This window comes from Melozone crissalis, unplaced genomic scaffold (genome assembly GCF_028551555.1).
Source record: "Melozone crissalis strain CALT ecotype California unplaced genomic scaffold, PUWL_Pcris_2 ptg000068l_1, whole genome shotgun sequence".
NCBI lineage: Eukaryota > Metazoa > Chordata > Aves > Passeriformes > Passerellidae > Melozone > Melozone crissalis.
In genome coordinates, this window is record NW_026535846.1 from 4,299,230 (window position 1) to 4,305,229 (window position 6,000).

Genomic DNA, 6,000 nt, shown 5'->3' on the forward strand with positions numbered 1-6,000 from the left:
CCACAGACATGCTGCCAAACCCTTGATCTGCCAGGACACTGCGCTCACACGGAAAACACTTCTCTGGCAGCCAAGCAGGTTCTGATTTACACCAGCTGGGCTGGAGTGTGGCTGAGAATTGGAGCCAGTGGCCCAGTGCGTTGGACACTTTCACCTGATTTGATCCTTTTATTTTCTTTGAGATGTTCTTCCATTCCCTTGGGACTGTTTCTCCTAAGCCCAGCTCGGCTTCTGTTACTGGCTGTGGGCAAAACATCTCCGTTCTTGCTTAATCAGAGCGACAGGCAGAGCTGAGCCTCCCTCACCGGTGCATCCTCACCACAGAGCAATCACAGCAGGATTCATGATCTGACCCCAGATGCCCCTCAATAAACATCCCACGTGGTTCTGAGACTTACCCAAAATGATTAAAAAAGCATTGAGCACCAAAAAGGCAACGGAGCCAGCAGTGAATCCCTCGGTGTGCCCTGCCCCGATGTCCAGCAAGTGGCCTGAAACAGGAGCAGCACATCTGGTTACGAGCAAACCACAAAGAGCAGCGTGACAGGAGAGTGGCAGGAGAGTGGCAGAGCCTCAGCTGGGATTACCACAGCTCCAGCTGTTGGATGGTGGCCTCCCAAAACCCCTCCCTCACCGACACCCGCTGCTGCTGCTGCGCAAAGTATTTGAGGTATTAATTGTGGGGCTGGTGACGGTTGTCCAAAAAAAGCTCTGGATTTTACCTCCAGCTTGGAATACTCAGGGCCTGGCTGGACACTTCAGCTGCTCCTGCCACACATCCCAAGCCACAGCTTTAACTGTCCCCACAGGTGCTCATTTTAAGAGCTCCTGGCACGGAGGCTGTGTGAACACTCTGCCCACCTGGAGCAAAATGCAGCTTTTAAAAGCCAGGCTCAGCTTCTGAGCGCTTCTTTCATGGCTGTGACCAGCTGGAATAGACTTCTTCAGGCTCCCGAAGGAGAAATCCAGAACCTGGAGTTTCTCACTGCCTAAAAGCGTCTCCTGAGTTGTTATTCTGAGATAACAGCCCAGAGCCAGCCCAGTGTCATAATGTTTTTGCAGGGAAATCTTGCGTTTTATTGGAGTTGAAGACAGAACTTGAACTCCGGGAACTGAGGGCACCAAGTGCCTTGCAGCAATGGCAACCGAATGCAAACTGGGGTGATTGGTGAATTAACTTTTTCCATGGAGGAATATCAGTAAGCCTGATGTCACTGACTCTCCTGAAAGAAGGAATTCCATCAGAGAAAGCAATCTGAAATTCCCCGGGAACACCCCTTAAGCCAGGAACCATCCTGTGCTTTACCTGCCAGGCGCAGCCAGGTCCAGGCTGCCCAGAAGGCAGCGTAGCAGAAGGGGAGCACGGACCCGAACCTCTTCCCGCCCTGCACCTGGATCCGGCACACAAACAGCTGCCCCAGGGCTCCTGGGATGAGCACGGAGGGGATGGAGAGCTGCTGCCTGCCCGGGGCACCCACGCTGCCCTGCACGGCGGCGACCGCAGCCAGGCCATTGCAGATGTAGAACAGCGAGTCCGGCACGGCAGCGCTGGTGCCGCTGGGGATGTCCTTGGAGCTCGAGAGCCAGCTCTGCACAGCCCCCAGCATGGCCTGGAGAGATGAGCTGGGCATGGCCTGGGCGCCCACGGGAATCAGAGCCTTCTCCCCGATGGAGTTGATGAGGCTGGCGAAGGTGGCGTACAGGGAGAGCGCGGTGCAGAGGCTGCAGGCGGCCCCCAGGAAGGGCCGGGCGCCGGGCAGCGGGATCTGGTGGATGAAGGCCAAGGTGAGGAGGATGAAGGAGGCGTTCTGCAGCATCTCCAGGGTGTCTTTGTGGATCGACATCAGAAACAGCAGGCAGGCAGTGGCCAGGAAGAACCACGCTCCAAACATTCCCAGCCTGCTGTCCTGAGCTGCAGGCAGCCCGAGGAAGGTGGTGAGCACAAACTCCTCCCAGGTCATCACCAGCCAGAGCAGGCTGTGGACACCAAACTTGGTGGTGTGGTAGCTGTCCCCTCTGAGGTAGCTGTAGAAGCTGGACAGCAGCTGGCAGCTGGAGATGATGGAAATCCACGCTGCCCCCACACAGAATGTCTTCATGTACCCAAAGAAGTAAAAGGCAAATATAAAGGGTGACACGGTGTCGCAGATGTTCCCCAGGGCCATCGGCTCCGCATACTTGGTGTTCTTCTTCTTTTCTTCCCCAAGGGCCTTGGAGGAGCTTTTCTGTGCTGACCCCAGCAGCAGGACGTTGAAGAGGGGGTGCCCAAAGCCGGGCAGGACGTACCTCTGGGTGATGCCCTTCAGGAGCAGAGCCACAGCCCCATACAGCCCGCACAGGACGATGCCCAGCTCCAGGACCCCGGACACCACCAAGGCCCAGTCCCCGAAGAGCGCGACCGCCTCGAAGCCCAGGGCCAACGCAATGGCCCCGAAGATGAAGGGCATGATGTAGTTGACGGTGGCCGAGCAGAAGGACAGGATGAAGGAGATGGCAATGTAGGCCACCAGCCCGGCCACGGAGCTCTGGCTGGCTGAGAGCAGGGCCGTGCCGGCGGCCGGGAGCTGGCTGGCGTTCCCAGAGGGGAGCGTTGTGTTCTTTGGGGAGGGATATGCAGCAGACAGGACCTTCGTGGCCCCATAGCTGCTCCACAGAGCAGAGAAGGTGAGGAAGGCCGCGCCTCCAAGGTGGTCATACTTGCGGAAGGCGAGAAATCCGGCCAGGAGCTGGACAAAGCCTCCAATCAGGATGAGGTGGACACCTGAGGAACACAGGAAGTGGTCAGGTGTGAAGCCAAGCACAAAAAGGCTGGAGCTGCAGGAGTTTATGGGCACACCCCACGGCAGGTCCCATGGCCTTCCTGTGAGCAGCCCTGTGGCCTCTGCCTGCCCCTCTTCCCACCTTTATGGGAAATTTCTCTGCATGGCCCCTAAGCCCCTTGGCTCAGCGTGCTGAGCAGGCCCCAAGGACAGTTTGGATCTAGCAGGGAATAGCACCTGGAATACTTGGCCCAGTGGCTGGGGAAGGAAGAGCAGCCATCCCCAGGAGAACACCAACCTGTACAATGGAGACAGCCCACATTTCCCATCAGGGGTGCCCACTGGCCCGTGGGGATGACCCTCAAAGAGCTCAGGGGACGTTCAGCCCCATCCACGCCACCCTGAGCAGCAGCACCCACCTGCCAGGACCTGCTCTGCTGCGTGAGGCCCGAGGCCGGTGGCGGCCACGGTGAAGTTCTGCAGGCACAGGAGGAAGGCACTGACCACGTTGCCAAGCAGCCCCAGCACCCCTGGTTCACTGTAGAAGACAGCAGCGAAGCCCTCGGCGCTCGCCATGGCCCTGGCAGACAAAACAGCAGAGTCAGCCCTTGCAGACAAAACAGCAGAATTGGGCCTTGCAGACAAAACAGCAGAGCTGGGCCTTGTAGACAAAACAGCAGAGCTGGGCCTTGCTACAATACAGCAGAGCTGGGCCTCACCCCTACAGCCTCCCCAGCCAGGCCCTCTGCACCAGGCCCGGGCACCTGTCCTGGGCTGACTATATGGTGCTTTTATCCCCAGTTGTCTTTTTCTGTTTATGCTGAATAATAAGTTTTGTACCTTTAAGACTTATTGCAGAGAGTGAAGCGGGGAGAGAAGAAGCAGCAGTTTGTTTTCAGACACTGCACTCACTCCTCCACATTCCTGCTCCTGGACTGTGTTGTCTGTGGATGGACAGACAGCGGGACAGAACTCTCCTTTATTTTAGTTAGTTTAGCTAGCTGAGGCAAAGAAGTTCCCTGGACTGTGGTTTTTTTCCCTTTTCTTTTTTCCTCTTGAAACCTGCTCTGGACTGAACACCCAGGGGAGCACCGGCAGCTGCAGCTGTGGCCCACCAGGCTGGGCCTGGCCTGCGACATTTCCAGCACCGGAGGGACTGATCAGAGCCTGAGTGAGCTGAGCTGCAACCCGGGAAGGGACTTTCTCAGTTTGTCATCTCTTTTGGAGCAGCAAGGGGTTTTATTGTTTAATAGTGTTTAGGTTTTATTGTTTAATAAACAGGTTTTTTCCACTTTTTTCCCAGGAGGTAATTTCTCCCAGACCAGTTGCGGGGAGGGACCAATTGAATCTGCTTTCCTAGAGGAGCCCTTTGGGGGTTCTCTCCAAAATTTGCTCTGAACCAGGACAGCACCCAGCCAGCCTGCAGAGCTGTGCCCCTGCCCTGAGCAGGGACAGGCTGGTGACAGGCTCAGGTGTTTCCATGTTCCTCCCCACTCCTCGCTGCAGACAAAGGCTCCATTCAAAGCACCACTTGAGGTGCCTACTTTCCGCAGCCCTATCCAGAAAAAACACACACAACCTATTTAGGCGACCAGGATTCCTGGCAAAAACATGTTTAGGTGCCCCAAAGTGCTGCAGGTGGTGGTGATGGTTGCTGTCCCCTCTTCTCCAGGCTGCTGGAGATGGAGAGGCATGAATAGCCCAACACAAACCAACAAACATCCAGACAAAACCCACAAGGTATTTTTGAGCCGTTCCAGGACGTTTCTTATCCACTGTTGCAGACAAACAGGGCAGGCACGGTGCACACACACACACAGTCTCCCTTCCAGCTGGAATTTTCCAGCTCCATCCCTTTCTTGAAACCCCAGTGACTAAATAGGCTATTTTCAAACCCTTCATATTTCTCCCATGAACTCGTCTGTTTGCAGGCAGCCCCCACATTTCCACTCCTCGGCACTCCTGGGTACCAGGAGCTGAAGTTTTCTCTCTGGAGGGTTTTGTTGGGAAACAAAGATGAAAATAAAACAGCAATGTTCTTGTTATTTGGGTATTTTTAGAATATTTGGTGAGCTAAAAAAGCTGGAAAGGGAGAAGGTGATGTATTCTGTCCTCAGCCATTCCAAAGAACCATTTGGAAAGGGAGGAAAGCTCCACTATTGTTAGGGGAAATGAGGAGGAGGGAAGGAGCACCATCCAAAGAAAAATAATATAGGAGTAATAACGAACCTAAATCCCAGGATCACACAAATCCTCAGCCCAAATTTACATTTTGCAAAATTTCAGTACCCTCTGGACTCTCTTGTTCTGCTAAAACCCCTGTGTTTCACTCTTTCCATTTATTCTAAAGGATGTCACTTCCCCAAAGGAAGAAGGATGAAGGATAAATCGACTCCAACAGCTCCAAACTGCTTTGGCAACACCAATTCTCATCAAATAAGGAAGAGCTAAACACCTCCAAGCAAAGCTTGGGGAGCAATGAATTATTCAATTACTTGGTTGTGCTAAAGGCTGGGATTTTGGGTTCAGAGAGGGAGATGCACCAAATCCCACTTCCCAGAGAGGAATTCTCCCTTTTCCCATCAAGGCACTGCCTTTTAGGAGGTCCCAAGAAATGCTGTGCCCTTGGGCAGAGCTGAGCCTGTGGATTCCATGATTTGGTCTCTTTTATTGTTTAAAATGACACTTCTATATAAAGAAGCAGTTTGGTTTAAATGGTTGTACTTGGAAATGAGCCACAAAATTAAGCTTCTCCAGTTGTTTTTCCCTGAAACAGCCCAGGCAGTGGCTCAAAGGCACACTGAGAGCCCCTGCTTGGAGTGGGTCCCAGGAAGAGGGTGAGCTGGGATTTGGGAGGGAGCTGGGCTGGCAAGGTGACTCCTTGGCTCCCACCAGTGGATTTTAATTTGCCAAAGCTCATTTTGTTGGTGTTTTCTGCATAACAGACCTGCAACAAAGAGCTGAGGTTGGAGGGGGAGGGAGAGACACAACTCACAGGGATGTTTTCCTCTTCTTCCAGTGCAGATATGGGGGAAGGAAGACAAACACCAGAATATGCTGTCAGGCTAAGGAGGTGTAAAGGGGAAGGATGTGAGAGGATCCAGCCCAAGATGTGGAAAAGGAGAAACCCACTGCTCACACCCACGCGTCACACACCAACCCAGACTCGTGGTCCCTTGCCCTGAGACATTGGGCACGATGTCCCTGGGCATTGTCCCTGCCTCAGGTTCCTGCAAGGTCA